At 52.6% G+C, this 23,191-nt stretch overlaps 72 non-coding genes across 72 annotated transcripts; 43 read left to right on the top strand and 29 right to left on the bottom strand.

Annotated features, from left to right (window-relative positions):
- Positions 1 to 22: 22 nt before the first annotated feature.
- trnag-ucc (transfer RNA glycine (anticodon UCC)) lies at positions 23 to 94 on the top strand. Its single transcript has one exon. It is a non-coding gene; the product is annotated as a tRNA-Gly (tRNA).
- A 101-nt stretch (positions 95 to 195) lies between these two features.
- On the bottom strand, positions 196 to 267 carry trnad-guc (transfer RNA aspartic acid (anticodon GUC)). Its single transcript has one exon. It is a non-coding gene; the product is annotated as a tRNA-Asp (tRNA).
- Positions 268 to 525: 258 nt separating this feature from the next.
- trnag-ucc (transfer RNA glycine (anticodon UCC)) lies at positions 526 to 597 on the top strand. The gene has a single exon. It is a non-coding gene; the product is annotated as a tRNA-Gly (tRNA).
- Positions 598 to 698: 101 nt separating this feature from the next.
- On the bottom strand, positions 699 to 770 carry trnad-guc (transfer RNA aspartic acid (anticodon GUC)). The gene has a single exon. It is a non-coding gene; the product is annotated as a tRNA-Asp (tRNA).
- Positions 771 to 933: 163 nt separating this feature from the next.
- On the top strand, positions 934 to 1,048 carry LOC137015718 (U5 spliceosomal RNA). The gene has a single exon (XR_010894032.1). It is a non-coding gene; the product is annotated as a U5 spliceosomal RNA (small nuclear RNA).
- A 306-nt stretch (positions 1,049 to 1,354) lies between these two features.
- trnag-ucc (transfer RNA glycine (anticodon UCC)) lies at positions 1,355 to 1,426 on the top strand. Its single transcript has one exon. It is a non-coding gene; the product is annotated as a tRNA-Gly (tRNA).
- A 101-nt stretch (positions 1,427 to 1,527) lies between these two features.
- Positions 1,528 to 1,599, bottom strand: trnad-guc (transfer RNA aspartic acid (anticodon GUC)). Its single transcript has one exon. It is a non-coding gene; the product is annotated as a tRNA-Asp (tRNA).
- A 258-nt stretch (positions 1,600 to 1,857) lies between these two features.
- On the top strand, positions 1,858 to 1,929 carry trnag-ucc (transfer RNA glycine (anticodon UCC)). Its single transcript has one exon. It is a non-coding gene; the product is annotated as a tRNA-Gly (tRNA).
- A 101-nt stretch (positions 1,930 to 2,030) lies between these two features.
- On the bottom strand, positions 2,031 to 2,102 carry trnad-guc (transfer RNA aspartic acid (anticodon GUC)). The gene has a single exon. It is a non-coding gene; the product is annotated as a tRNA-Asp (tRNA).
- Positions 2,103 to 2,265: 163 nt separating this feature from the next.
- Positions 2,266 to 2,380, top strand: LOC137015717 (U5 spliceosomal RNA). Its single transcript, XR_010894031.1, has one exon. It is a non-coding gene; the product is annotated as a U5 spliceosomal RNA (small nuclear RNA).
- Positions 2,381 to 2,686: 306 nt separating this feature from the next.
- On the top strand, positions 2,687 to 2,758 carry trnag-ucc (transfer RNA glycine (anticodon UCC)). Its single transcript has one exon. It is a non-coding gene; the product is annotated as a tRNA-Gly (tRNA).
- A 101-nt stretch (positions 2,759 to 2,859) lies between these two features.
- trnad-guc (transfer RNA aspartic acid (anticodon GUC)) lies at positions 2,860 to 2,931 on the bottom strand. Its single transcript has one exon. It is a non-coding gene; the product is annotated as a tRNA-Asp (tRNA).
- A 258-nt stretch (positions 2,932 to 3,189) lies between these two features.
- Positions 3,190 to 3,261, top strand: trnag-ucc (transfer RNA glycine (anticodon UCC)). Its single transcript has one exon. It is a non-coding gene; the product is annotated as a tRNA-Gly (tRNA).
- Positions 3,262 to 3,362: 101 nt separating this feature from the next.
- trnad-guc (transfer RNA aspartic acid (anticodon GUC)) lies at positions 3,363 to 3,434 on the bottom strand. Its single transcript has one exon. It is a non-coding gene; the product is annotated as a tRNA-Asp (tRNA).
- A 258-nt stretch (positions 3,435 to 3,692) lies between these two features.
- Positions 3,693 to 3,764, top strand: trnag-ucc (transfer RNA glycine (anticodon UCC)). Its single transcript has one exon. It is a non-coding gene; the product is annotated as a tRNA-Gly (tRNA).
- Positions 3,765 to 3,865: 101 nt separating this feature from the next.
- On the bottom strand, positions 3,866 to 3,937 carry trnad-guc (transfer RNA aspartic acid (anticodon GUC)). Its single transcript has one exon. It is a non-coding gene; the product is annotated as a tRNA-Asp (tRNA).
- A 163-nt stretch (positions 3,938 to 4,100) lies between these two features.
- On the top strand, positions 4,101 to 4,215 carry LOC137015716 (U5 spliceosomal RNA). The gene has a single exon (XR_010894030.1). It is a non-coding gene; the product is annotated as a U5 spliceosomal RNA (small nuclear RNA).
- A 306-nt stretch (positions 4,216 to 4,521) lies between these two features.
- trnag-ucc (transfer RNA glycine (anticodon UCC)) lies at positions 4,522 to 4,593 on the top strand. Its single transcript has one exon. It is a non-coding gene; the product is annotated as a tRNA-Gly (tRNA).
- Positions 4,594 to 4,694: 101 nt separating this feature from the next.
- On the bottom strand, positions 4,695 to 4,766 carry trnad-guc (transfer RNA aspartic acid (anticodon GUC)). Its single transcript has one exon. It is a non-coding gene; the product is annotated as a tRNA-Asp (tRNA).
- A 258-nt stretch (positions 4,767 to 5,024) lies between these two features.
- trnag-ucc (transfer RNA glycine (anticodon UCC)) lies at positions 5,025 to 5,096 on the top strand. Its single transcript has one exon. It is a non-coding gene; the product is annotated as a tRNA-Gly (tRNA).
- A 101-nt stretch (positions 5,097 to 5,197) lies between these two features.
- Positions 5,198 to 5,269, bottom strand: trnad-guc (transfer RNA aspartic acid (anticodon GUC)). The gene has a single exon. It is a non-coding gene; the product is annotated as a tRNA-Asp (tRNA).
- A 163-nt stretch (positions 5,270 to 5,432) lies between these two features.
- Positions 5,433 to 5,547, top strand: LOC137015715 (U5 spliceosomal RNA). The gene has a single exon (XR_010894029.1). It is a non-coding gene; the product is annotated as a U5 spliceosomal RNA (small nuclear RNA).
- A 306-nt stretch (positions 5,548 to 5,853) lies between these two features.
- trnag-ucc (transfer RNA glycine (anticodon UCC)) lies at positions 5,854 to 5,925 on the top strand. The gene has a single exon. It is a non-coding gene; the product is annotated as a tRNA-Gly (tRNA).
- A 101-nt stretch (positions 5,926 to 6,026) lies between these two features.
- Positions 6,027 to 6,098, bottom strand: trnad-guc (transfer RNA aspartic acid (anticodon GUC)). Its single transcript has one exon. It is a non-coding gene; the product is annotated as a tRNA-Asp (tRNA).
- Positions 6,099 to 6,356: 258 nt separating this feature from the next.
- On the top strand, positions 6,357 to 6,428 carry trnag-ucc (transfer RNA glycine (anticodon UCC)). The gene has a single exon. It is a non-coding gene; the product is annotated as a tRNA-Gly (tRNA).
- A 101-nt stretch (positions 6,429 to 6,529) lies between these two features.
- trnad-guc (transfer RNA aspartic acid (anticodon GUC)) lies at positions 6,530 to 6,601 on the bottom strand. The gene has a single exon. It is a non-coding gene; the product is annotated as a tRNA-Asp (tRNA).
- A 163-nt stretch (positions 6,602 to 6,764) lies between these two features.
- Positions 6,765 to 6,879, top strand: LOC137015714 (U5 spliceosomal RNA). Its single transcript, XR_010894028.1, has one exon. It is a non-coding gene; the product is annotated as a U5 spliceosomal RNA (small nuclear RNA).
- A 306-nt stretch (positions 6,880 to 7,185) lies between these two features.
- trnag-ucc (transfer RNA glycine (anticodon UCC)) lies at positions 7,186 to 7,257 on the top strand. The gene has a single exon. It is a non-coding gene; the product is annotated as a tRNA-Gly (tRNA).
- A 101-nt stretch (positions 7,258 to 7,358) lies between these two features.
- On the bottom strand, positions 7,359 to 7,430 carry trnad-guc (transfer RNA aspartic acid (anticodon GUC)). Its single transcript has one exon. It is a non-coding gene; the product is annotated as a tRNA-Asp (tRNA).
- Positions 7,431 to 7,688: 258 nt separating this feature from the next.
- trnag-ucc (transfer RNA glycine (anticodon UCC)) lies at positions 7,689 to 7,760 on the top strand. Its single transcript has one exon. It is a non-coding gene; the product is annotated as a tRNA-Gly (tRNA).
- Positions 7,761 to 7,861: 101 nt separating this feature from the next.
- Positions 7,862 to 7,933, bottom strand: trnad-guc (transfer RNA aspartic acid (anticodon GUC)). The gene has a single exon. It is a non-coding gene; the product is annotated as a tRNA-Asp (tRNA).
- A 163-nt stretch (positions 7,934 to 8,096) lies between these two features.
- On the top strand, positions 8,097 to 8,211 carry LOC137015713 (U5 spliceosomal RNA). Its single transcript, XR_010894027.1, has one exon. It is a non-coding gene; the product is annotated as a U5 spliceosomal RNA (small nuclear RNA).
- Positions 8,212 to 8,517: 306 nt separating this feature from the next.
- trnag-ucc (transfer RNA glycine (anticodon UCC)) lies at positions 8,518 to 8,589 on the top strand. The gene has a single exon. It is a non-coding gene; the product is annotated as a tRNA-Gly (tRNA).
- A 101-nt stretch (positions 8,590 to 8,690) lies between these two features.
- Positions 8,691 to 8,762, bottom strand: trnad-guc (transfer RNA aspartic acid (anticodon GUC)). The gene has a single exon. It is a non-coding gene; the product is annotated as a tRNA-Asp (tRNA).
- A 258-nt stretch (positions 8,763 to 9,020) lies between these two features.
- On the top strand, positions 9,021 to 9,092 carry trnag-ucc (transfer RNA glycine (anticodon UCC)). Its single transcript has one exon. It is a non-coding gene; the product is annotated as a tRNA-Gly (tRNA).
- A 101-nt stretch (positions 9,093 to 9,193) lies between these two features.
- On the bottom strand, positions 9,194 to 9,265 carry trnad-guc (transfer RNA aspartic acid (anticodon GUC)). Its single transcript has one exon. It is a non-coding gene; the product is annotated as a tRNA-Asp (tRNA).
- Positions 9,266 to 9,428: 163 nt separating this feature from the next.
- LOC137015712 (U5 spliceosomal RNA) lies at positions 9,429 to 9,543 on the top strand. Its single transcript, XR_010894026.1, has one exon. It is a non-coding gene; the product is annotated as a U5 spliceosomal RNA (small nuclear RNA).
- A 306-nt stretch (positions 9,544 to 9,849) lies between these two features.
- On the top strand, positions 9,850 to 9,921 carry trnag-ucc (transfer RNA glycine (anticodon UCC)). The gene has a single exon. It is a non-coding gene; the product is annotated as a tRNA-Gly (tRNA).
- A 101-nt stretch (positions 9,922 to 10,022) lies between these two features.
- trnad-guc (transfer RNA aspartic acid (anticodon GUC)) lies at positions 10,023 to 10,094 on the bottom strand. The gene has a single exon. It is a non-coding gene; the product is annotated as a tRNA-Asp (tRNA).
- A 258-nt stretch (positions 10,095 to 10,352) lies between these two features.
- Positions 10,353 to 10,424, top strand: trnag-ucc (transfer RNA glycine (anticodon UCC)). Its single transcript has one exon. It is a non-coding gene; the product is annotated as a tRNA-Gly (tRNA).
- Positions 10,425 to 10,525: 101 nt separating this feature from the next.
- On the bottom strand, positions 10,526 to 10,597 carry trnad-guc (transfer RNA aspartic acid (anticodon GUC)). Its single transcript has one exon. It is a non-coding gene; the product is annotated as a tRNA-Asp (tRNA).
- Positions 10,598 to 10,760: 163 nt separating this feature from the next.
- On the top strand, positions 10,761 to 10,875 carry LOC137015711 (U5 spliceosomal RNA). The gene has a single exon (XR_010894025.1). It is a non-coding gene; the product is annotated as a U5 spliceosomal RNA (small nuclear RNA).
- A 306-nt stretch (positions 10,876 to 11,181) lies between these two features.
- Positions 11,182 to 11,253, top strand: trnag-ucc (transfer RNA glycine (anticodon UCC)). Its single transcript has one exon. It is a non-coding gene; the product is annotated as a tRNA-Gly (tRNA).
- Positions 11,254 to 11,354: 101 nt separating this feature from the next.
- trnad-guc (transfer RNA aspartic acid (anticodon GUC)) lies at positions 11,355 to 11,426 on the bottom strand. Its single transcript has one exon. It is a non-coding gene; the product is annotated as a tRNA-Asp (tRNA).
- Positions 11,427 to 11,684: 258 nt separating this feature from the next.
- Positions 11,685 to 11,756, top strand: trnag-ucc (transfer RNA glycine (anticodon UCC)). The gene has a single exon. It is a non-coding gene; the product is annotated as a tRNA-Gly (tRNA).
- Positions 11,757 to 11,857: 101 nt separating this feature from the next.
- trnad-guc (transfer RNA aspartic acid (anticodon GUC)) lies at positions 11,858 to 11,929 on the bottom strand. Its single transcript has one exon. It is a non-coding gene; the product is annotated as a tRNA-Asp (tRNA).
- Positions 11,930 to 12,092: 163 nt separating this feature from the next.
- Positions 12,093 to 12,207, top strand: LOC137015747 (U5 spliceosomal RNA). The gene has a single exon (XR_010894058.1). It is a non-coding gene; the product is annotated as a U5 spliceosomal RNA (small nuclear RNA).
- Positions 12,208 to 12,513: 306 nt separating this feature from the next.
- Positions 12,514 to 12,585, top strand: trnag-ucc (transfer RNA glycine (anticodon UCC)). Its single transcript has one exon. It is a non-coding gene; the product is annotated as a tRNA-Gly (tRNA).
- Positions 12,586 to 12,686: 101 nt separating this feature from the next.
- On the bottom strand, positions 12,687 to 12,758 carry trnad-guc (transfer RNA aspartic acid (anticodon GUC)). Its single transcript has one exon. It is a non-coding gene; the product is annotated as a tRNA-Asp (tRNA).
- A 258-nt stretch (positions 12,759 to 13,016) lies between these two features.
- trnag-ucc (transfer RNA glycine (anticodon UCC)) lies at positions 13,017 to 13,088 on the top strand. The gene has a single exon. It is a non-coding gene; the product is annotated as a tRNA-Gly (tRNA).
- A 101-nt stretch (positions 13,089 to 13,189) lies between these two features.
- On the bottom strand, positions 13,190 to 13,261 carry trnad-guc (transfer RNA aspartic acid (anticodon GUC)). Its single transcript has one exon. It is a non-coding gene; the product is annotated as a tRNA-Asp (tRNA).
- A 163-nt stretch (positions 13,262 to 13,424) lies between these two features.
- On the top strand, positions 13,425 to 13,539 carry LOC137015744 (U5 spliceosomal RNA). The gene has a single exon (XR_010894057.1). It is a non-coding gene; the product is annotated as a U5 spliceosomal RNA (small nuclear RNA).
- A 306-nt stretch (positions 13,540 to 13,845) lies between these two features.
- Positions 13,846 to 13,917, top strand: trnag-ucc (transfer RNA glycine (anticodon UCC)). The gene has a single exon. It is a non-coding gene; the product is annotated as a tRNA-Gly (tRNA).
- Positions 13,918 to 14,018: 101 nt separating this feature from the next.
- trnad-guc (transfer RNA aspartic acid (anticodon GUC)) lies at positions 14,019 to 14,090 on the bottom strand. The gene has a single exon. It is a non-coding gene; the product is annotated as a tRNA-Asp (tRNA).
- Positions 14,091 to 14,348: 258 nt separating this feature from the next.
- Positions 14,349 to 14,420, top strand: trnag-ucc (transfer RNA glycine (anticodon UCC)). The gene has a single exon. It is a non-coding gene; the product is annotated as a tRNA-Gly (tRNA).
- Positions 14,421 to 14,521: 101 nt separating this feature from the next.
- Positions 14,522 to 14,593, bottom strand: trnad-guc (transfer RNA aspartic acid (anticodon GUC)). The gene has a single exon. It is a non-coding gene; the product is annotated as a tRNA-Asp (tRNA).
- A 258-nt stretch (positions 14,594 to 14,851) lies between these two features.
- trnag-ucc (transfer RNA glycine (anticodon UCC)) lies at positions 14,852 to 14,923 on the top strand. The gene has a single exon. It is a non-coding gene; the product is annotated as a tRNA-Gly (tRNA).
- Positions 14,924 to 15,024: 101 nt separating this feature from the next.
- On the bottom strand, positions 15,025 to 15,096 carry trnad-guc (transfer RNA aspartic acid (anticodon GUC)). The gene has a single exon. It is a non-coding gene; the product is annotated as a tRNA-Asp (tRNA).
- Positions 15,097 to 15,259: 163 nt separating this feature from the next.
- On the top strand, positions 15,260 to 15,374 carry LOC137015733 (U5 spliceosomal RNA). The gene has a single exon (XR_010894046.1). It is a non-coding gene; the product is annotated as a U5 spliceosomal RNA (small nuclear RNA).
- Positions 15,375 to 15,680: 306 nt separating this feature from the next.
- Positions 15,681 to 15,752, top strand: trnag-ucc (transfer RNA glycine (anticodon UCC)). The gene has a single exon. It is a non-coding gene; the product is annotated as a tRNA-Gly (tRNA).
- A 101-nt stretch (positions 15,753 to 15,853) lies between these two features.
- Positions 15,854 to 15,925, bottom strand: trnad-guc (transfer RNA aspartic acid (anticodon GUC)). Its single transcript has one exon. It is a non-coding gene; the product is annotated as a tRNA-Asp (tRNA).
- A 258-nt stretch (positions 15,926 to 16,183) lies between these two features.
- trnag-ucc (transfer RNA glycine (anticodon UCC)) lies at positions 16,184 to 16,255 on the top strand. Its single transcript has one exon. It is a non-coding gene; the product is annotated as a tRNA-Gly (tRNA).
- A 101-nt stretch (positions 16,256 to 16,356) lies between these two features.
- On the bottom strand, positions 16,357 to 16,428 carry trnad-guc (transfer RNA aspartic acid (anticodon GUC)). Its single transcript has one exon. It is a non-coding gene; the product is annotated as a tRNA-Asp (tRNA).
- A 163-nt stretch (positions 16,429 to 16,591) lies between these two features.
- LOC137015721 (U5 spliceosomal RNA) lies at positions 16,592 to 16,706 on the top strand. The gene has a single exon (XR_010894035.1). It is a non-coding gene; the product is annotated as a U5 spliceosomal RNA (small nuclear RNA).
- Positions 16,707 to 17,012: 306 nt separating this feature from the next.
- Positions 17,013 to 17,084, top strand: trnag-ucc (transfer RNA glycine (anticodon UCC)). Its single transcript has one exon. It is a non-coding gene; the product is annotated as a tRNA-Gly (tRNA).
- Positions 17,085 to 17,185: 101 nt separating this feature from the next.
- On the bottom strand, positions 17,186 to 17,257 carry trnad-guc (transfer RNA aspartic acid (anticodon GUC)). The gene has a single exon. It is a non-coding gene; the product is annotated as a tRNA-Asp (tRNA).
- A 258-nt stretch (positions 17,258 to 17,515) lies between these two features.
- Positions 17,516 to 17,587, top strand: trnag-ucc (transfer RNA glycine (anticodon UCC)). Its single transcript has one exon. It is a non-coding gene; the product is annotated as a tRNA-Gly (tRNA).
- A 101-nt stretch (positions 17,588 to 17,688) lies between these two features.
- Positions 17,689 to 17,760, bottom strand: trnad-guc (transfer RNA aspartic acid (anticodon GUC)). The gene has a single exon. It is a non-coding gene; the product is annotated as a tRNA-Asp (tRNA).
- Positions 17,761 to 17,923: 163 nt separating this feature from the next.
- LOC137015710 (U5 spliceosomal RNA) lies at positions 17,924 to 18,038 on the top strand. The gene has a single exon (XR_010894024.1). It is a non-coding gene; the product is annotated as a U5 spliceosomal RNA (small nuclear RNA).
- A 306-nt stretch (positions 18,039 to 18,344) lies between these two features.
- On the top strand, positions 18,345 to 18,416 carry trnag-ucc (transfer RNA glycine (anticodon UCC)). The gene has a single exon. It is a non-coding gene; the product is annotated as a tRNA-Gly (tRNA).
- Positions 18,417 to 18,517: 101 nt separating this feature from the next.
- Positions 18,518 to 18,589, bottom strand: trnad-guc (transfer RNA aspartic acid (anticodon GUC)). Its single transcript has one exon. It is a non-coding gene; the product is annotated as a tRNA-Asp (tRNA).
- Positions 18,590 to 18,847: 258 nt separating this feature from the next.
- Positions 18,848 to 18,919, top strand: trnag-ucc (transfer RNA glycine (anticodon UCC)). Its single transcript has one exon. It is a non-coding gene; the product is annotated as a tRNA-Gly (tRNA).
- Positions 18,920 to 23,191: the final 4,272 nt, after the last annotated feature.

Raw genomic sequence — 23,191 nt, 5'->3', positions numbered from 1 at the left:
GTCGGCCGGTGTCCGGGCGTCAGCGTTGGTGGTATAGTGGTGAGCATAGCTGCCTTCCAAGCAGTTGACCCGGGTTCGATTCCCGGCCAACGCATCGCTTTTGGCTCACGCTGCGGTTACGACGGCCGCCCGCGGGCCCCTGCTGCGGCAAAAATCAATTTGTACGGGTCATTGGGCAGCAGCAAAGGTAGAGGTCTCCCCGTCGGGGAATCGAACCCCGGTCTTCCGCGTGACAGGCGGAGATACTGTCCACTATACTAACGAGGAGCTGCAAGGGGCATGCCGATTCCCTGATCCGCGCAGCTGCTTGGTCAAAACGGTGTAAATCCCAAGCAAACTCAGCCAAAACATGCATAAAAACACCTTTTACACACCAGCTGCAAAGGTTCTACTGAAAGTGTAATGTGTTAAATGCCATCAACATGGCATCTAACCCCACTAAAATCTCCATTAAAGCTCGGTAGGTCAGGTCAATAAGTTCATGTGTTCCCTTCAGTACCGGCATCGGCCGGCGTCCGAGCGTCAGCGTTGGTGGTATAGTGGTGAGCATAGCTGCCTTCCAAGCAGTTGACCCGGGTTCGATTCCCGGCCAACGCATCGCTTTTGGCTCGCGCCGCGGTTACCACGGCCGCCCGCGAGCCCCTGCTGCGGCAAAAATTAATTTGTACGGGTCATTGGGCAGCAGCAAAGGTAGAGGTCTCCCCGTCGGGGAATCGAACCCCGGTCTTCCGCGTGACAGGCGGAGATACTGTCCACTATACTAACGAGGAGCTGCAGGTGGCACGCCGTCGCTACCGTTCAAAAATCTGCACGATGACCGGCAAGTGACCTGCTGATGAAAAGCTTGCTGGCAGGAGTTTGCATCCTAGATTACCCTCGGTGAGCAGAGCAGTATAGTAGAGGGAGAACGCAGGCCCGAGAGGGCGGAGTCACAGCTCGAGTTTCTCTTCATTGTCGTATAAATCTTTCGCCTTTTACTAAAGATTTCCGTGGAGGGGAACATTTGCGAGTGTTCCGTATTTTTGGGGGCTCTGCTCACGGCAGAGCTGCGCAAGAGTGTTAAAAGCAGAGCGTACAAAATCCTTTTGCAAACCGACTGCAAGTGTTTTTATGGGGAGTGAAATCTGTCGAACGCAAGCCAGCATCCAGCTGACTTCCATGCATAAAAACACCTTTTACGCACCAGCTGCAAAGGTTCTACTGAAAGTGTAGTGTGTTAAATGGCATCATAAAAACACTTTTTACACACCAAACAAAGAGCTGTTTAGTTCTTCTGCACCCGCCCGCTGCTAATGTGTTACGAGCCTTCTCGCTGACAGCACAAAAGTCGGCGTCGGCCGGTGTCCGGGCGTCAGCGTTGGTGGTATAGTGGTGAGCATAGCTGCCTTCCAAGCAGTTGACCCGGGTTCGATTCCCGGCCAACGCATCGCTTTTGGCTCACGCTGCGGTTACGACGGCCGCCCGCGGGCCCCTGCTGCGGCAAAAATCAATTTGTACGGGTCATTGGGCAGCAGCAAAGGTAGAGGTCTCCCCGTCGGGGAATCGAACCCCGGTCTTCCGCGTGACAGGCGGAGATACTGTCCACTATACTAACGAGGAGCTGCAAGGGGCATGCCGATTCCCTGATCCGCGCAGCTGCTTGGTCAAAACGGTGTAAATCCCAAGCAAACTCAGCCAAAACATGCATAAAAACACCTTTTACACACCAGCTGCAAAGGTTCTACTGAAAGTGTAATGTGTTAAATGCCATCAACATGGCATCTAACCCCACTAAAATCTCCATTAAAGCTCGGTAGGTCAGGTCAATAAGTTCATGTGTTCCCTTCAGTACCGGCATCGGCCGGCGTCCGAGCGTCAGCGTTGGTGGTATAGTGGTGAGCATAGCTGCCTTCCAAGCAGTTGACCCGGGTTCGATTCCCGGCCAACGCATCGCTTTTGGCTCGCGCCGCGGTTACCACGGCCGCCCGCGAGCCCCTGCTGCGGCAAAAATTAATTTGTACGGGTCATTGGGCAGCAGCAAAGGTAGAGGTCTCCCCGTCGGGGAATCGAACCCCGGTCTTCCGCGTGACAGGCGGAGATACTGTCCACTATACTAACGAGGAGCTGCAGGTGGCACGCCGTCGCTACCGTTCAAAAATCTGCACGATGACCGGCAAGTGACCTGCTGATGAAAAGCTTGCTGGCAGGAGTTTGCATCCTAGATTACCCTCGGTGAGCAGAGCAGTATAGTAGAGGGAGAACGCAGGCCCGAGAGGGCGGAGTCACAGCTCGAGTTTCTCTTCATTGTCGTATAAATCTTTCGCCTTTTACTAAAGATTTCCGTGGAGGGGAACATTTGCGAGTGTTCCGTATTTTTGGGGGCTCTGCTCACGGCAGAGCTGCGCAAGAGTGTTAAAAGCAGAGCGTACAAAATCCTTTTGCAAACCGACTGCAAGTGTTTTTATGGGGAGTGAAATCTGTCGAACGCAAGCCAGCATCCAGCTGACTTCCATGCATAAAAACACCTTTTACGCACCAGCTGCAAAGGTTCTACTGAAAGTGTAGTGTGTTAAATGGCATCATAAAAACACTTTTTACACACCAAACAAAGAGCTGTTTAGTTCTTCTGCACCCGCCCGCTGCTAATGTGTTACGAGCCTTCTCGCTGACAGCACAAAAGTCGGCGTCGGCCGGTGTCCGGGCGTCAGCGTTGGTGGTATAGTGGTGAGCATAGCTGCCTTCCAAGCAGTTGACCCGGGTTCGATTCCCGGCCAACGCATCGCTTTTGGCTCACGCTGCGGTTACGACGGCCGCCCGCGGGCCCCTGCTGCGGCAAAAATCAATTTGTACGGGTCATTGGGCAGCAGCAAAGGTAGAGGTCTCCCCGTCGGGGAATCGAACCCCGGTCTTCCGCGTGACAGGCGGAGATACTGTCCACTATACTAACGAGGAGCTGCAAGGGGCATGCCGATTCCCTGATCCGCGCAGCTGCTTGGTCAAAACGGTGTAAATCCCAAGCAAACTCAGCCAAAACATGCATAAAAACACCTTTTACACACCAGCTGCAAAGGTTCTACTGAAAGTGTAATGTGTTAAATGCCATCAACATGGCATCTAACCCCACTAAAATCTCCATTAAAGCTCGGTAGGTCAGGTCAATAAGTTCATGTGTTCCCTTCAGTACCGGCATCGGCCGGCGTCCGAGCGTCAGCGTTGGTGGTATAGTGGTGAGCATAGCTGCCTTCCAAGCAGTTGACCCGGGTTCGATTCCCGGCCAACGCATCGCTTTTGGCTCGCGCCGCGGTTACCACGGCCGCCCGCGAGCCCCTGCTGCGGCAAAAATTAATTTGTACGGGTCATTGGGCAGCAGCAAAGGTAGAGGTCTCCCCGTCGGGGAATCGAACCCCGGTCTTCCGCGTGACAGGCGGAGATACTGTCCACTATACTAACGAGGAGCTGCAAGGGGCATGCCGATTCCCTGATCCGCGCAGCTGCTTGGTCAAAACGGTGTAAATCCCAAGCAAACTCAGCCAAAACATGCATAAAAACACCTTTTACACACCAGCTGCAAAGGTTCTACTGAAAGTGTAATGTGTTAAATGCCATCAACATGGCATCTAACCCCACTAAAATCTCCATTAAAGCTCGGTAGGTCAGGTCAATAAGTTCATGTGTTCCCTTCAGTACCGGCATCGGCCGGCGTCCGAGCGTCAGCGTTGGTGGTATAGTGGTGAGCATAGCTGCCTTCCAAGCAGTTGACCCGGGTTCGATTCCCGGCCAACGCATCGCTTTTGGCTCGCGCCGCGGTTACCACGGCCGCCCGCGAGCCCCTGCTGCGGCAAAAATTAATTTGTACGGGTCATTGGGCAGCAGCAAAGGTAGAGGTCTCCCCGTCGGGGAATCGAACCCCGGTCTTCCGCGTGACAGGCGGAGATACTGTCCACTATACTAACGAGGAGCTGCAGGTGGCACGCCGTCGCTACCGTTCAAAAATCTGCACGATGACCGGCAAGTGACCTGCTGATGAAAAGCTTGCTGGCAGGAGTTTGCATCCTAGATTACCCTCGGTGAGCAGAGCAGTATAGTAGAGGGAGAACGCAGGCCCGAGAGGGCGGAGTCACAGCTCGAGTTTCTCTTCATTGTCGTATAAATCTTTCGCCTTTTACTAAAGATTTCCGTGGAGGGGAACATTTGCGAGTGTTCCGTATTTTTGGGGGCTCTGCTCACGGCAGAGCTGCGCAAGAGTGTTAAAAGCAGAGCGTACAAAATCCTTTTGCAAACCGACTGCAAGTGTTTTTATGGGGAGTGAAATCTGTCGAACGCAAGCCAGCATCCAGCTGACTTCCATGCATAAAAACACCTTTTACGCACCAGCTGCAAAGGTTCTACTGAAAGTGTAGTGTGTTAAATGGCATCATAAAAACACTTTTTACACACCAAACAAAGAGCTGTTTAGTTCTTCTGCACCCGCCCGCTGCTAATGTGTTACGAGCCTTCTCGCTGACAGCACAAAAGTCGGCGTCGGCCGGTGTCCGGGCGTCAGCGTTGGTGGTATAGTGGTGAGCATAGCTGCCTTCCAAGCAGTTGACCCGGGTTCGATTCCCGGCCAACGCATCGCTTTTGGCTCACGCTGCGGTTACGACGGCCGCCCGCGGGCCCCTGCTGCGGCAAAAATCAATTTGTACGGGTCATTGGGCAGCAGCAAAGGTAGAGGTCTCCCCGTCGGGGAATCGAACCCCGGTCTTCCGCGTGACAGGCGGAGATACTGTCCACTATACTAACGAGGAGCTGCAAGGGGCATGCCGATTCCCTGATCCGCGCAGCTGCTTGGTCAAAACGGTGTAAATCCCAAGCAAACTCAGCCAAAACATGCATAAAAACACCTTTTACACACCAGCTGCAAAGGTTCTACTGAAAGTGTAATGTGTTAAATGCCATCAACATGGCATCTAACCCCACTAAAATCTCCATTAAAGCTCGGTAGGTCAGGTCAATAAGTTCATGTGTTCCCTTCAGTACCGGCATCGGCCGGCGTCCGAGCGTCAGCGTTGGTGGTATAGTGGTGAGCATAGCTGCCTTCCAAGCAGTTGACCCGGGTTCGATTCCCGGCCAACGCATCGCTTTTGGCTCGCGCCGCGGTTACCACGGCCGCCCGCGAGCCCCTGCTGCGGCAAAAATTAATTTGTACGGGTCATTGGGCAGCAGCAAAGGTAGAGGTCTCCCCGTCGGGGAATCGAACCCCGGTCTTCCGCGTGACAGGCGGAGATACTGTCCACTATACTAACGAGGAGCTGCAGGTGGCACGCCGTCGCTACCGTTCAAAAATCTGCACGATGACCGGCAAGTGACCTGCTGATGAAAAGCTTGCTGGCAGGAGTTTGCATCCTAGATTACCCTCGGTGAGCAGAGCAGTATAGTAGAGGGAGAACGCAGGCCCGAGAGGGCGGAGTCACAGCTCGAGTTTCTCTTCATTGTCGTATAAATCTTTCGCCTTTTACTAAAGATTTCCGTGGAGGGGAACATTTGCGAGTGTTCCGTATTTTTGGGGGCTCTGCTCACGGCAGAGCTGCGCAAGAGTGTTAAAAGCAGAGCGTACAAAATCCTTTTGCAAACCGACTGCAAGTGTTTTTATGGGGAGTGAAATCTGTCGAACGCAAGCCAGCATCCAGCTGACTTCCATGCATAAAAACACCTTTTACGCACCAGCTGCAAAGGTTCTACTGAAAGTGTAGTGTGTTAAATGGCATCATAAAAACACTTTTTACACACCAAACAAAGAGCTGTTTAGTTCTTCTGCACCCGCCCGCTGCTAATGTGTTACGAGCCTTCTCGCTGACAGCACAAAAGTCGGCGTCGGCCGGTGTCCGGGCGTCAGCGTTGGTGGTATAGTGGTGAGCATAGCTGCCTTCCAAGCAGTTGACCCGGGTTCGATTCCCGGCCAACGCATCGCTTTTGGCTCACGCTGCGGTTACGACGGCCGCCCGCGGGCCCCTGCTGCGGCAAAAATCAATTTGTACGGGTCATTGGGCAGCAGCAAAGGTAGAGGTCTCCCCGTCGGGGAATCGAACCCCGGTCTTCCGCGTGACAGGCGGAGATACTGTCCACTATACTAACGAGGAGCTGCAAGGGGCATGCCGATTCCCTGATCCGCGCAGCTGCTTGGTCAAAACGGTGTAAATCCCAAGCAAACTCAGCCAAAACATGCATAAAAACACCTTTTACACACCAGCTGCAAAGGTTCTACTGAAAGTGTAATGTGTTAAATGCCATCAACATGGCATCTAACCCCACTAAAATCTCCATTAAAGCTCGGTAGGTCAGGTCAATAAGTTCATGTGTTCCCTTCAGTACCGGCATCGGCCGGCGTCCGAGCGTCAGCGTTGGTGGTATAGTGGTGAGCATAGCTGCCTTCCAAGCAGTTGACCCGGGTTCGATTCCCGGCCAACGCATCGCTTTTGGCTCGCGCCGCGGTTACCACGGCCGCCCGCGAGCCCCTGCTGCGGCAAAAATTAATTTGTACGGGTCATTGGGCAGCAGCAAAGGTAGAGGTCTCCCCGTCGGGGAATCGAACCCCGGTCTTCCGCGTGACAGGCGGAGATACTGTCCACTATACTAACGAGGAGCTGCAGGTGGCACGCCGTCGCTACCGTTCAAAAATCTGCACGATGACCGGCAAGTGACCTGCTGATGAAAAGCTTGCTGGCAGGAGTTTGCATCCTAGATTACCCTCGGTGAGCAGAGCAGTATAGTAGAGGGAGAACGCAGGCCCGAGAGGGCGGAGTCACAGCTCGAGTTTCTCTTCATTGTCGTATAAATCTTTCGCCTTTTACTAAAGATTTCCGTGGAGGGGAACATTTGCGAGTGTTCCGTATTTTTGGGGGCTCTGCTCACGGCAGAGCTGCGCAAGAGTGTTAAAAGCAGAGCGTACAAAATCCTTTTGCAAACCGACTGCAAGTGTTTTTATGGGGAGTGAAATCTGTCGAACGCAAGCCAGCATCCAGCTGACTTCCATGCATAAAAACACCTTTTACGCACCAGCTGCAAAGGTTCTACTGAAAGTGTAGTGTGTTAAATGGCATCATAAAAACACTTTTTACACACCAAACAAAGAGCTGTTTAGTTCTTCTGCACCCGCCCGCTGCTAATGTGTTACGAGCCTTCTCGCTGACAGCACAAAAGTCGGCGTCGGCCGGTGTCCGGGCGTCAGCGTTGGTGGTATAGTGGTGAGCATAGCTGCCTTCCAAGCAGTTGACCCGGGTTCGATTCCCGGCCAACGCATCGCTTTTGGCTCACGCTGCGGTTACGACGGCCGCCCGCGGGCCCCTGCTGCGGCAAAAATCAATTTGTACGGGTCATTGGGCAGCAGCAAAGGTAGAGGTCTCCCCGTCGGGGAATCGAACCCCGGTCTTCCGCGTGACAGGCGGAGATACTGTCCACTATACTAACGAGGAGCTGCAAGGGGCATGCCGATTCCCTGATCCGCGCAGCTGCTTGGTCAAAACGGTGTAAATCCCAAGCAAACTCAGCCAAAACATGCATAAAAACACCTTTTACACACCAGCTGCAAAGGTTCTACTGAAAGTGTAATGTGTTAAATGCCATCAACATGGCATCTAACCCCACTAAAATCTCCATTAAAGCTCGGTAGGTCAGGTCAATAAGTTCATGTGTTCCCTTCAGTACCGGCATCGGCCGGCGTCCGAGCGTCAGCGTTGGTGGTATAGTGGTGAGCATAGCTGCCTTCCAAGCAGTTGACCCGGGTTCGATTCCCGGCCAACGCATCGCTTTTGGCTCGCGCCGCGGTTACCACGGCCGCCCGCGAGCCCCTGCTGCGGCAAAAATTAATTTGTACGGGTCATTGGGCAGCAGCAAAGGTAGAGGTCTCCCCGTCGGGGAATCGAACCCCGGTCTTCCGCGTGACAGGCGGAGATACTGTCCACTATACTAACGAGGAGCTGCAGGTGGCACGCCGTCGCTACCGTTCAAAAATCTGCACGATGACCGGCAAGTGACCTGCTGATGAAAAGCTTGCTGGCAGGAGTTTGCATCCTAGATTACCCTCGGTGAGCAGAGCAGTATAGTAGAGGGAGAACGCAGGCCCGAGAGGGCGGAGTCACAGCTCGAGTTTCTCTTCATTGTCGTATAAATCTTTCGCCTTTTACTAAAGATTTCCGTGGAGGGGAACATTTGCGAGTGTTCCGTATTTTTGGGGGCTCTGCTCACGGCAGAGCTGCGCAAGAGTGTTAAAAGCAGAGCGTACAAAATCCTTTTGCAAACCGACTGCAAGTGTTTTTATGGGGAGTGAAATCTGTCGAACGCAAGCCAGCATCCAGCTGACTTCCATGCATAAAAACACCTTTTACGCACCAGCTGCAAAGGTTCTACTGAAAGTGTAGTGTGTTAAATGGCATCATAAAAACACTTTTTACACACCAAACAAAGAGCTGTTTAGTTCTTCTGCACCCGCCCGCTGCTAATGTGTTACGAGCCTTCTCGCTGACAGCACAAAAGTCGGCGTCGGCCGGTGTCCGGGCGTCAGCGTTGGTGGTATAGTGGTGAGCATAGCTGCCTTCCAAGCAGTTGACCCGGGTTCGATTCCCGGCCAACGCATCGCTTTTGGCTCACGCTGCGGTTACGACGGCCGCCCGCGGGCCCCTGCTGCGGCAAAAATCAATTTGTACGGGTCATTGGGCAGCAGCAAAGGTAGAGGTCTCCCCGTCGGGGAATCGAACCCCGGTCTTCCGCGTGACAGGCGGAGATACTGTCCACTATACTAACGAGGAGCTGCAAGGGGCATGCCGATTCCCTGATCCGCGCAGCTGCTTGGTCAAAACGGTGTAAATCCCAAGCAAACTCAGCCAAAACATGCATAAAAACACCTTTTACACACCAGCTGCAAAGGTTCTACTGAAAGTGTAATGTGTTAAATGCCATCAACATGGCATCTAACCCCACTAAAATCTCCATTAAAGCTCGGTAGGTCAGGTCAATAAGTTCATGTGTTCCCTTCAGTACCGGCATCGGCCGGCGTCCGAGCGTCAGCGTTGGTGGTATAGTGGTGAGCATAGCTGCCTTCCAAGCAGTTGACCCGGGTTCGATTCCCGGCCAACGCATCGCTTTTGGCTCGCGCCGCGGTTACCACGGCCGCCCGCGAGCCCCTGCTGCGGCAAAAATTAATTTGTACGGGTCATTGGGCAGCAGCAAAGGTAGAGGTCTCCCCGTCGGGGAATCGAACCCCGGTCTTCCGCGTGACAGGCGGAGATACTGTCCACTATACTAACGAGGAGCTGCAGGTGGCACGCCGTCGCTACCGTTCAAAAATCTGCACGATGACCGGCAAGTGACCTGCTGATGAAAAGCTTGCTGGCAGGAGTTTGCATCCTAGATTACCCTCGGTGAGCAGAGCAGTATAGTAGAGGGAGAACGCAGGCCCGAGAGGGCGGAGTCACAGCTCGAGTTTCTCTTCATTGTCGTATAAATCTTTCGCCTTTTACTAAAGATTTCCGTGGAGGGGAACATTTGCGAGTGTTCCGTATTTTTGGGGGCTCTGCTCACGGCAGAGCTGCGCAAGAGTGTTAAAAGCAGAGCGTACAAAATCCTTTTGCAAACCGACTGCAAGTGTTTTTATGGGGAGTGAAATCTGTCGAACGCAAGCCAGCATCCAGCTGACTTCCATGCATAAAAACACCTTTTACGCACCAGCTGCAAAGGTTCTACTGAAAGTGTAGTGTGTTAAATGGCATCATAAAAACACTTTTTACACACCAAACAAAGAGCTGTTTAGTTCTTCTGCACCCGCCCGCTGCTAATGTGTTACGAGCCTTCTCGCTGACAGCACAAAAGTCGGCGTCGGCCGGTGTCCGGGCGTCAGCGTTGGTGGTATAGTGGTGAGCATAGCTGCCTTCCAAGCAGTTGACCCGGGTTCGATTCCCGGCCAACGCATCGCTTTTGGCTCACGCTGCGGTTACGACGGCCGCCCGCGGGCCCCTGCTGCGGCAAAAATCAATTTGTACGGGTCATTGGGCAGCAGCAAAGGTAGAGGTCTCCCCGTCGGGGAATCGAACCCCGGTCTTCCGCGTGACAGGCGGAGATACTGTCCACTATACTAACGAGGAGCTGCAAGGGGCATGCCGATTCCCTGATCCGCGCAGCTGCTTGGTCAAAACGGTGTAAATCCCAAGCAAACTCAGCCAAAACATGCATAAAAACACCTTTTACACACCAGCTGCAAAGGTTCTACTGAAAGTGTAATGTGTTAAATGCCATCAACATGGCATCTAACCCCACTAAAATCTCCATTAAAGCTCGGTAGGTCAGGTCAATAAGTTCATGTGTTCCCTTCAGTACCGGCATCGGCCGGCGTCCGAGCGTCAGCGTTGGTGGTATAGTGGTGAGCATAGCTGCCTTCCAAGCAGTTGACCCGGGTTCGATTCCCGGCCAACGCATCGCTTTTGGCTCGCGCCGCGGTTACCACGGCCGCCCGCGAGCCCCTGCTGCGGCAAAAATTAATTTGTACGGGTCATTGGGCAGCAGCAAAGGTAGAGGTCTCCCCGTCGGGGAATCGAACCCCGGTCTTCCGCGTGACAGGCGGAGATACTGTCCACTATACTAACGAGGAGCTGCAGGTGGCACGCCGTCGCTACCGTTCAAAAATCTGCACGATGACCGGCAAGTGACCTGCTGATGAAAAGCTTGCTGGCAGGAGTTTGCATCCTAGATTACCCTCGGTGAGCAGAGCAGTATAGTAGAGGGAGAACGCAGGCCCGAGAGGGCGGAGTCACAGCTCGAGTTTCTCTTCATTGTCGTATAAATCTTTCGCCTTTTACTAAAGATTTCCGTGGAGGGGAACATTTGCGAGTGTTCCGTATTTTTGGGGGCTCTGCTCACGGCAGAGCTGCGCAAGAGTGTTAAAAGCAGAGCGTACAAAATCCTTTTGCAAACCGACTGCAAGTGTTTTTATGGGGAGTGAAATCTGTCGAACGCAAGCCAGCATCCAGCTGACTTCCATGCATAAAAACACCTTTTACGCACCAGCTGCAAAGGTTCTACTGAAAGTGTAGTGTGTTAAATGGCATCATAAAAACACTTTTTACACACCAAACAAAGAGCTGTTTAGTTCTTCTGCACCCGCCCGCTGCTAATGTGTTACGAGCCTTCTCGCTGACAGCACAAAAGTCGGCGTCGGCCGGTGTCCGGGCGTCAGCGTTGGTGGTATAGTGGTGAGCATAGCTGCCTTCCAAGCAGTTGACCCGGGTTCGATTCCCGGCCAACGCATCGCTTTTGGCTCACGCTGCGGTTACGACGGCCGCCCGCGGGCCCCTGCTGCGGCAAAAATCAATTTGTACGGGTCATTGGGCAGCAGCAAAGGTAGAGGTCTCCCCGTCGGGGAATCGAACCCCGGTCTTCCGCGTGACAGGCGGAGATACTGTCCACTATACTAACGAGGAGCTGCAAGGGGCATGCCGATTCCCTGATCCGCGCAGCTGCTTGGTCAAAACGGTGTAAATCCCAAGCAAACTCAGCCAAAACATGCATAAAAACACCTTTTACACACCAGCTGCAAAGGTTCTACTGAAAGTGTAATGTGTTAAATGCCATCAACATGGCATCTAACCCCACTAAAATCTCCATTAAAGCTCGGTAGGTCAGGTCAATAAGTTCATGTGTTCCCTTCAGTACCGGCATCGGCCGGCGTCCGAGCGTCAGCGTTGGTGGTATAGTGGTGAGCATAGCTGCCTTCCAAGCAGTTGACCCGGGTTCGATTCCCGGCCAACGCATCGCTTTTGGCTCGCGCCGCGGTTACCACGGCCGCCCGCGAGCCCCTGCTGCGGCAAAAATTAATTTGTACGGGTCATTGGGCAGCAGCAAAGGTAGAGGTCTCCCCGTCGGGGAATCGAACCCCGGTCTTCCGCGTGACAGGCGGAGATACTGTCCACTATACTAACGAGGAGCTGCAGGTGGCACGCCGTCGCTACCGTTCAAAAATCTGCACGATGACCGGCAAGTGACCTGCTGATGAAAAGCTTGCTGGCAGGAGTTTGCATCCTAGATTACCCTCGGTGAGCAGAGCAGTATAGTAGAGGGAGAACGCAGGCCCGAGAGGGCGGAGTCACAGCTCGAGTTTCTCTTCATTGTCGTATAAATCTTTCGCCTTTTACTAAAGATTTCCGTGGAGGGGAACATTTGCGAGTGTTCCGTATTTTTGGGGGCTCTGCTCACGGCAGAGCTGCGCAAGAGTGTTAAAAGCAGAGCGTACAAAATCCTTTTGCAAACCGACTGCAAGTGTTTTTATGGGGAGTGAAATCTGTCGAACGCAAGCCAGCATCCAGCTGACTTCCATGCATAAAAACACCTTTTACGCACCAGCTGCAAAGGTTCTACTGAAAGTGTAGTGTGTTAAATGGCATCATAAAAACACTTTTTACACACCAAACAAAGAGCTGTTTAGTTCTTCTGCACCCGCCCGCTGCTAATGTGTTACGAGCCTTCTCGCTGACAGCACAAAAGTCGGCGTCGGCCGGTGTCCGGGCGTCAGCGTTGGTGGTATAGTGGTGAGCATAGCTGCCTTCCAAGCAGTTGACCCGGGTTCGATTCCCGGCCAACGCATCGCTTTTGGCTCACGCTGCGGTTACGACGGCCGCCCGCGGGCCCCTGCTGCGGCAAAAATCAATTTGTACGGGTCATTGGGCAGCAGCAAAGGTAGAGGTCTCCCCGTCGGGGAATCGAACCCCGGTCTTCCGCGTGACAGGCGGAGATACTGTCCACTATACTAACGAGGAGCTGCAAGGGGCATGCCGATTCCCTGATCCGCGCAGCTGCTTGGTCAAAACGGTGTAAATCCCAAGCAAACTCAGCCAAAACATGCATAAAAACACCTTTTACACACCAGCTGCAAAGGTTCTACTGAAAGTGTAATGTGTTAAATGCCATCAACATGGCATCTAACCCCACTAAAATCTCCATTAAAGCTCGGTAGGTCAGGTCAATAAGTTCATGTGTTCCCTTCAGTACCGGCATCGGCCGGCGTCCGAGCGTCAGCGTTGGTGGTATAGTGGTGAGCATAGCTGCCTTCCAAGCAGTTGACCCGGGTTCGATTCCCGGCCAACGCATCGCTTTTGGCTCGCGCCGCGGTTACCACGGCCGCCCGCGAGCCCCTGCTGCGGCAAAAATTAATTTGTACGGGTCATTGGGCAGCAGCAAAGGTAGAGGTCTCCCCGTCGGGGAATCGAACCCCGGTCTTCCGCGTGACAGGCGGAGATACTGTCCACTATACTAACGAGGAGCTGCAGGTGGCACGCCGTCGCTACCGTTCAAAAATCTGCACGATGACCGGCAAGTGACCTGCTGATGAAAAGCTTGCTGGCAGGAGTTTGCATCCTAGATTACCCTCGGTGAGCAGAGCAGTATAGTAGAGGGAGAACGCAGGCCCGAGAGGGCGGAGTCACAGCTCGAGTTTCTCTTCATTGTCGTATAAATCTTTCGCCTTTTACTAAAGATTTCCGTGGAGGGGAACATTTGCGAGTGTTCCGTATTTTTGGGGGCTCTGCTCACGGCAGAGCTGCGCAAGAGTGTTAAAAGCAGAGCGTACAAAATCCTTTTGCAAACCGACTGCAAGTGTTTTTATGGGGAGTGAAATCTGTCGAACGCAAGCCAGCATCCAGCTGACTTCCATGCATAAAAACACCTTTTACGCACCAGCTGCAAAGGTTCTACTGAAAGTGTAGTGTGTTAAATGGCATCATAAAAACACTTTTTACACACCAAACAAAGAGCTGTTTAGTTCTTCTGCACCCGCCCGCTGCTAATGTGTTACGAGCCTTCTCGCTGACAGCACAAAAGTCGGCGTCGGCCGGTGTCCGGGCGTCAGCGTTGGTGGTATAGTGGTGAGCATAGCTGCCTTCCAAGCAGTTGACCCGGGTTCGATTCCCGGCCAACGCATCGCTTTTGGCTCACGCTGCGGTTACGACGGCCGCCCGCGGGCCCCTGCTGCGGCAAAAATCAATTTGTACGGGTCATTGGGCAGCAGCAAAGGTAGAGGTCTCCCCGTCGGGGAATCGAACCCCGGTCTTCCGCGTGACAGGCGGAGATACTGTCCACTATACTAACGAGGAGCTGCAAGGGGCATGCCGATTCCCTGATCCGCGCAGCTGCTTGGTCAAAACGGTGTAAATCCCAAGCAAACTCAGCCAAAACATGCATAAAAACACCTTTTACACACCAGCTGCAAAGGTTCTACTGAAAGTGTAATGTGTTAAATGCCATCAACATGGCATCTAACCCCACTAAAATCTCCATTAAAGCTCGGTAGGTCAGGTCAATAAGTTCATGTGTTCCCTTCAGTACCGGCATCGGCCGGCGTCCGAGCGTCAGCGTTGGTGGTATAGTGGTGAGCATAGCTGCCTTCCAAGCAGTTGACCCGGGTTCGATTCCCGGCCAACGCATCGCTTTTGGCTCGCGCCGCGGTTACCACGGCCGCCCGCGAGCCCCTGCTGCGGCAAAAATTAATTTGTACGGGTCATTGGGCAGCAGCAAAGGTAGAGGTCTCCCCGTCGGGGAATCGAACCCCGGTCTTCCGCGTGACAGGCGGAGATACTGTCCACTATACTAACGAGGAGCTGCAAGGGGCATGCCGATTCCCTGATCCGCGCAGCTGCTTGGTCAAAACGGTGTAAATCCCAAGCAAACTCAGCCAAAACATGCATAAAAACACCTTTTACACACCAGCTGCAAAGGTTCTACTGAAAGTGTAATGTGTTAAATGCCATCAACATGGCATCTAACCCCACTAAAATCTCCATTAAAGCTCGGTAGGTCAGGTCAATAAGTTCATGTGTTCCCTTCAGTACCGGCATCGGCCGGCGTCCGAGCGTCAGCGTTGGTGGTATAGTGGTGAGCATAGCTGCCTTCCAAGCAGTTGACCCGGGTTCGATTCCCGGCCAACGCATCGCTTTTGGCTCGCGCCGCGGTTACCACGGCCGCCCGCGAGCCCCTGCTGCGGCAAAAATTAATTTGTACGGGTCATTGGGCAGCAGCAAAGGTAGAGGTCTCCCCGTCGGGGAATCGAACCCCGGTCTTCCGCGTGACAGGCGGAGATACTGTCCACTATACTAACGAGGAGCTGCAGGTGGCACGCCGTCGCTACCGTTCAAAAATCTGCACGATGACCGGCAAGTGACCTGCTGATGAAAAGCTTGCTGGCAGGAGTTTGCATCCTAGATTACCCTCGGTGAGCAGAGCAGTATAGTAGAGGGAGAACGCAGGCCCGAGAGGGCGGAGTCACAGCTCGAGTTTCTCTTCATTGTCGTATAAATCTTTCGCCTTTTACTAAAGATTTCCGTGGAGGGGAACATTTGCGAGTGTTCCGTATTTTTGGGGGCTCTGCTCACGGCAGAGCTGCGCAAGAGTGTTAAAAGCAGAGCGTACAAAATCCTTTTGCAAACCGACTGCAAGTGTTTTTATGGGGAGTGAAATCTGTCGAACGCAAGCCAGCATCCAGCTGACTTCCATGCATAAAAACACCTTTTACGCACCAGCTGCAAAGGTTCTACTGAAAGTGTAGTGTGTTAAATGGCATCATAAAAACACTTTTTACACACCAAACAAAGAGCTGTTTAGTTCTTCTGCACCCGCCCGCTGCTAATGTGTTACGAGCCTTCTCGCTGACAGCACAAAAGTCGGCGTCGGCCGGTGTCCGGGCGTCAGCGTTGGTGGTATAGTGGTGAGCATAGCTGCCTTCCAAGCAGTTGACCCGGGTTCGATTCCCGGCCAACGCATCGCTTTTGGCTCACGCTGCGGTTACGACGGCCGCCCGCGGGCCCCTGCTGCGGCAAAAATCAATTTGTACGGGTCATTGGGCAGCAGCAAAGGTAGAGGTCTCCCCGTCGGGGAATCGAACCCCGGTCTTCCGCGTGACAGGCGGAGATACTGTCCACTATACTAACGAGGAGCTGCAAGGGGCATGCCGATTCCCTGATCCGCGCAGCTGCTTGGTCAAAACGGTGTAAATCCCAAGCAAACTCAGCCAAAACATGCATAAAAACACCTTTTACACACCAGCTGCAAAGGTTCTACTGAAAGTGTAATGTGTTAAATGCCATCAACATGGCATCTAACCCCACTAAAATCTCCATTAAAGCTCGGTAGGTCAGGTCAATAAGTTCATGTGTTCCCTTCAGTACCGGCATCGGCCGGCGTCCGAGCGTCAGCGTTGGTGGTATAGTGGTGAGCATAGCTGCCTTCCAAGCAGTTGACCCGGGTTCGATTCCCGGCCAACGCATCGCTTTTGGCTCGCGCCGCGGTTACCACGGCCGCCCGCGAGCCCCTGCTGCGGCAAAAATTAATTTGTACGGGTCATTGGGCAGCAGCAAAGGTAGAGGTCTCCCCGTCGGGGAATCGAACCCCGGTCTTCCGCGTGACAGGCGGAGATACTGTCCACTATACTAACGAGGAGCTGCAGGTGGCACGCCGTCGCTACCGTTCAAAAATCTGCACGATGACCGGCAAGTGACCTGCTGATGAAAAGCTTGCTGGCAGGAGTTTGCATCCTAGATTACCCTCGGTGAGCAGAGCAGTATAGTAGAGGGAGAACGCAGGCCCGAGAGGGCGGAGTCACAGCTCGAGTTTCTCTTCATTGTCGTATAAATCTTTCGCCTTTTACTAAAGATTTCCGTGGAGGGGAACATTTGCGAGTGTTCCGTATTTTTGGGGGCTCTGCTCACGGCAGAGCTGCGCAAGAGTGTTAAAAGCAGAGCGTACAAAATCCTTTTGCAAACCGACTGCAAGTGTTTTTATGGGGAGTGAAATCTGTCGAACGCAAGCCAGCATCCAGCTGACTTCCATGCATAAAAACACCTTTTACGCACCAGCTGCAAAGGTTCTACTGAAAGTGTAGTGTGTTAAATGGCATCATAAAAACACTTTTTACACACCAAACAAAGAGCTGTTTAGTTCTTCTGCACCCGCCCGCTGCTAATGTGTTACGAGCCTTCTCGCTGACAGCACAAAAGTCGGCGTCGGCCGGTGTCCGGGCGTCAGCGTTGGTGGTATAGTGGTGAGCATAGCTGCCTTCCAAGCAGTTGACCCGGGTTCGATTCCCGGCCAACGCATCGCTTTTGGCTCACGCTGCGGTTACGACGGCCGCCCGCGGGCCCCTGCTGCGGCAAAAATCAATTTGTACGGGTCATTGGGCAGCAGCAAAGGTAGAGGTCTCCCCGTCGGGGAATCGAACCCCGGTCTTCCGCGTGACAGGCGGAGATACTGTCCACTATACTAACGAGGAGCTGCAAGGGGCATGCCGATTCCCTGATCCGCGCAGCTGCTTGGTCAAAACGGTGTAAATCCCAAGCAAACTCAGCCAAAACATGCATAAAAACACCTTTTACACACCAGCTGCAAAGGTTCTACTGAAAGTGTAATGTGTTAAATGCCATCAACATGGCATCTAACCCCACTAAAATCTCCATTAAAGCTCGGTAGGTCAGGTCAATAAGTTCATGTGTTCCCTTCAGTACCGGCATCGGCCGGCGTCCGAGCGTCAGCGTTGGTGGTATAGTGGTGAGCATAGCTGCCTTCCAAGCAGTTGACCCGGGTTCGATTCCCGGCCAACGCATCGCTTTTGGCTCGCGCCGCGGTTACCACGGCCGCCCGCGAGCCCCTGCTGCGGCAAAAATTAATTTGTACGGGTCATTGGGCAGCAGCAAAGGTAGAGGTCTCCCCGTCGGGGAATCGAACCCCGGTCTTCCGCGTGACAGGCGGAGATACTGTCCACTATACTAACGAGGAGCTGCAGGTGGCACGCCGTCGCTACCGTTCAAAAATCTGCACGATGACCGGCAAGTGACCTGCTGATGAAAAGCTTGCTGGCAGGAGTTTGCATCCTAGATTACCCTCGGTGAGCAGAGCAGTATAGTAGAGGGAGAACGCAGGCCCGAGAGGGCGGAGTCACAGCTCGAGTTTCTCTTCATTGTCGTATAAATCTTTCGCCTTTTACTAAAGATTTCCGTGGAGGGGAACATTTGCGAGTGTTCCGTATTTTTGGGGGCTCTGCTCACGGCAGAGCTGCGCAAGAGTGTTAAAAGCAGAGCGTACAAAATCCTTTTGCAAACCGACTGCAAGTGTTTTTATGGGGAGTGAAATCTGTCGAACGCAAGCCAGCATCCAGCTGACTTCCATGCATAAAAACACCTTTTACGCACCAGCTGCAAAGGTTCTACTGAAAGTGTAGTGTGTTAAATGGCATCATAAAAACACTTTTTACACACCAAACAAAGAGCTGTTTAGTTCTTCTGCACCCGCCCGCTGCTAATGTGTTACGAGCCTTCTCGCTGACAGCACAAAAGTCGGCGTCGGCCGGTGTCCGGGCGTCAGCGTTGGTGGTATAGTGGTGAGCATAGCTGCCTTCCAAGCAGTTGACCCGGGTTCGATTCCCGGCCAACGCATCGCTTTTGGCTCACGCTGCGGTTACGACGGCCGCCCGCGGGCCCCTGCTGCGGCAAAAATCAATTTGTACGGGTCATTGGGCAGCAGCAAAGGTAGAGGTCTCCCCGTCGGGGAATCGAACCCCGGTCTTCCGCGTGACAGGCGGAGATACTGTCCACTATACTAACGAGGAGCTGCAAGGGGCATGCCGATTCCCTGATCCGCGCAGCTGCTTGGTCAAAACGGTGTAAATCCCAAGCAAACTCAGCCAAAACATGCATAAAAACACCTTTTACACACCAGCTGCAAAGGTTCTACTGAAAGTGTAATGTGTTAAATGCCATCAACATGGCATCTAACCCCACTAAAATCTCCATTAAAGCTCGGTAGGTCAGGTCAATAAGTTCATGTGTTCCCTTCAGTACCGGCATCGGCCGGCGTCCGAGCGTCAGCGTTGGTGGTATAGTGGTGAGCATAGCTGCCTTCCAAGCAGTTGACCCGGGTTCGATTCCCGGCCAACGCATCGCTTTTGGCTCGCGCCGCGGTTACCACGGCCGCCCGCGAGCCCCTGCTGCGGCAAAAATTAATTTGTACGGGTCATTGGGCAGCAGCAAAGGTAGAGGTCTCCCCGTCGGGGAATCGAACCCCGGTCTTCCGCGTGACAGGCGGAGATACTGTCCACTATACTAACGAGGAGCTGCAAGGGGCATGCCGATTCCCTGATCCGCGCAGCTGCTTGGTCAAAACGGTGTAAATCCCAAGCAAACTCAGCCAAAACATGCATAAAAACACCTTTTACACACCAGCTGCAAAGGTTCTACTGAAAGTGTAATGTGTTAAATGCCATCAACATGGCATCTAACCCCACTAAAATCTCCATTAAAGCTCGGTAGGTCAGGTCAATAAGTTCATGTGTTCCCTTCAGTACCGGCATCGGCCGGCGTCCGAGCGTCAGCGTTGGTGGTATAGTGGTGAGCATAGCTGCCTTCCAAGCAGTTGATCCGGGTTCGATTCCCGGCCAACGCATCGCTTTTGGCTCGCGCCGCGGTTACCACGGCCGCCCGCGGGCCCCTGCTGCGGCAAAAATCAATTTGTACGGGTCATTGGGCAGCAGCAAAGGTAGAGGTCTCCCCGTCGGGGAATCGAACCCCGGTCTTCCGCGTGACAGGCGGAGATACTGTCCACTATACTAACGAGGAGCTGCAAGGGGCATGCCGATTCCCTGATCCGCGCAGCTGCTTGGTCAAAACGGTGTAAATCCCAAGCAAACTCAGCCAAAACATGCATAAAAACACCTTTTACACACCAGCTGCAAAGGTTTTAAATAATAAAATCTAAACTAAAAAATATCGCGGGGGGCGCGCGCCAGGCCGGGCGTCCCGGCGTCAGCGGGTGCCATAGTGGGGGGCTTATCAGGTATGAGTTGCGGCAAAATTTGATTCCCGAAGCGTTCCGCGCGCGGTTTGGGCAGTGTGTAGGGCAAAGGTAAAAATTATATAAAAATATAACAAAACAAGCAAAAAAAAATATATATATATATAATTGTCTACATTTATATAAGTATAAAGTAATTAAAATTGTACAACTGTTTATAATTATTGTTCTTTATAATATATTTTTTATATATATTTGTTCCAGGCGCGCGCGCGTGTGAGCGCCCGCGCGCGCGCGCAAAAAAATTAATTTGTATAAATATGTATTGTTTTTTATATAATGTATATTTTATACAATATGTATAATAAAAAAAAAATATTTAAAAACAAAAATTTTCTAATTGTCTAGCGTTTCGTATGTCAATATATATATTATATGCAAGTGCGCGTTCAGCGATTTGTGCATAAAAAATTAAATATGCGGCAAAAACTTAATTGCATAGTTGTTAAATAATATACAAATTTGTATACAATACCAACTGCAAAGTTTTGTGTTGTGGTGTGTGTGTGTGTGTCAGCTTCTCGCATGATATACTGCATGTGGCGCGTCACAGCGAGCTGTGGCATACGTGGTGTGTGTGTTCGGTGTGGGGGTGTTTTGCATCCGCTTTTTCTGCGCGCGCGCGCCGAGCGCGCGCGGGTCGGGCCCCGCGGGCACCCCCGGGCGCGCGCGCGCGCGCGGGCGTAGTGTAAATATACGCGGCGCGGCAGGCGCGCGCGCCCCCGTGTGTGTGTTATCGCGCGCAGCCGGCGCGCCCCGGCGGGACTGCGGGCCCCGAAATAATAATATATATTAAACGGGCGGGCAGCGTCAAAATAATTTATATATATAGAGCCGGCCGGCCGCGCGGGGCGCGCGCGCGCGCATTGTGAGATAGTGGGCCCCACGGGGGCGGGGGCGCAAAATAATTATACGCGCGCGCGCGCGCGGGCTTAATGTAGGAGCAGAGAGCCGTTCCCCGCCGGCCGTCAAATAATCTGTTATATATGATAAAATTTTATTACGAGCCAGCTCGGTGAGCAGAGCAGTATAGTAATAATAAAATTAGTACTAGTATGTGTTTTTTCAAATGTAAATATTTTTTATATAAATGTGTGTGGTGTGGGAAAATTTTTTTATGGTGGGGGCTCTGCGCAATAACTCATGTTAAAGCAAGAATCCTTAATATAAAATAACTGCATTAAATATATAATATATATAAAAATCCGCGCCAGCTGACGCGCGCGAAATCATGCGCTAAAAATAAGTATAGTATTATATACTAAATAACTATTAATGGCATCAGAGTTGTGAGTAGCAACACCAAGTGTACTGCCGTGGCCATCCGGCGCTGCAGCAATTGTGAGTATAGCTGAATGCACAGTGTGGTCTTGGGCCATGGAGTACATAGCGCGTACAGCAGCGTGGGCTCGCGGCAACAGCATAGGCGCTTCCAATGGCAGTTACACGCAGCAGCTATTTGGCACGAGGCGCCGCCCGCTGCTGGCAGGGGCGCCGCGGGCGGGCCAGGGCATTTGGTGTCAAACGCGCCCGCGCGGCAGCAGGTAAGTGTTTCTTTGTGTGGTGTGTGGTGTATTTAATAAATATAAAACATAAATTTTTTTATTGAAAAATTTTTAAAATAATATAAAAAATTTTTACCAGCTGCAAGCGAAATTCTATTAAATATATATCAGTATTATAAAATCTCATTAAAGCATAGCCAGCAATAGTCATGTTTTTTGTAAGCCTTTTTGCAGTGCGCGCGTTACGACGGTCAGCGTTGGTATATGGGCTTGATAATTTGACGGGCATTGCCGTAGCAGCAGCGTAAGGAGCTGTGCATCTGACTGCGGCCGCTGACTGGCGGGCTGCTGTTGCAAATAAACGACGGCAAGCAAACAAGGGCAGGCTAGGTTATAGCGGCTGCCGGCCTCACTAATCTAATCAGAATAATCATCTGAACAGCAGCAATAGCTTCTGCCTGACACGGCGCGCGCGCGCGCGTGTGGTGGTATAGTGGTGTTAGCTGCCTTTCGTGGTGTGGGTGTGTGTGTTTTTGTGTCGCGCGGGCGGCGCGGCCAGCGCCCGGGTGTTGGTTATGTGGTGTGTTATTTGGAGCGGGGGGTGAAATAAGCATGGGGTGTTTTGCGGCTGCTTCAAAATAATGCAACCCAGCCAAAACATGCATAAAACCTTTTTACACACCAGCTGCAAAGGTAATGTACTTAAATGCCATCAACATGTTAGTCATCTAAGGCATCTAAAATCCATAGCTCGGTAGGTCAGGTCAATAAGTTCATGTGTTTACGGGCAGTTGACGGCGTAGTGTGGTATGTGGTAATCTGTTGTAAAGCTGGTAGCAGTTGACGGCGTATCGATAGCTGCTGGCAAATATCGCCTTTTTTGTCGGCGCTTTAATTGCCGCGCAGCTAGGTAGAGGTAATTTGCACGCTGTGCAAGCAAATAATCCCGCGTAAGGCGATACTGTCCCACTATATAAGCATGTGGCAGGTATGGCATGCCTTGCCGCCTGTACCCAAGCAAGGACCGAATGCACGCTTTTTGAAGTGCTGCGTTTGTGCCGTGGCGAAGTGTGACGGCGGCAACATGGCAGTGACAGTAGGGCGGAATCAGTAAGGCGGGGCGGGAATCGAGTGATCCGTAATTTGGCAGCCAGCGGCGGCAGCATGAGCTAATAACTGTGCTGCAAGCGAAATATGAAACCTGTTTTATGGTATAGTAATGTAATGGATCATTGTCATGCAGCACAGCTGCATAATAAAAAGTGTATGTAGTAATGAAGGTTTATGATGACGTTTTTATGGCATCAACTAAATCGATGACACACCCAGAGCGTTTAGTTCAATCTGCATTGGCAGAGTTGCACAATAGCGTCGCGTTGGCGGTATGGTGGTGAGCAGGCTGGTGGTATGATACGGTAATCGGCGAGGGCACGCACGCCGCGCGGTTACATCACCATAGTAATGGACGCTGCGCGCGCTGGGGCATGGCAAAACAAAACGGTCATGGCAGCAGCAGCAGCAGCAGCAGCAGCGAATGGCGTGGCCGTGGCCAACGATGACGGCTACGTGTGGCCAGCGTGATTGCCTATGTCGCGTTTTGCATGAGGCCGGTAACCAAGTGATGACGGTAGCCGCTGCTTGGCGCAGCAGCAGCAGCAGCAACATGCAGCACAGCACGGCCGCAGCAAGGTATCCGCGGGTATGGCCAGCATGCGCTCTCAGTAGCGGCGGCGGCACGTGGTAGCTCGGCGGCGGCGGCGGCTGGTCAGTGGCGTGGCCTGGTGGCCAGCGGCGGCGGCGTGCCAGTTACGTGGTAATGGCAACGGTGGCACACGGCAGCGACAGCAGCAGCGTAT

The sequence above is a fragment of the Chanodichthys erythropterus genome, unplaced genomic scaffold, assembly GCF_024489055.1.
Source record: "Chanodichthys erythropterus isolate Z2021 unplaced genomic scaffold, ASM2448905v1 ctg000260_np12, whole genome shotgun sequence".
In the NCBI taxonomy this organism is placed as follows: Eukaryota; Metazoa; Chordata; class Actinopteri; order Cypriniformes; family Xenocyprididae; genus Chanodichthys; species Chanodichthys erythropterus.
The sequence above is the reverse complement of the archived record's forward strand: the minus strand, read 5'-3'. Positions and strand labels throughout refer to the sequence as shown.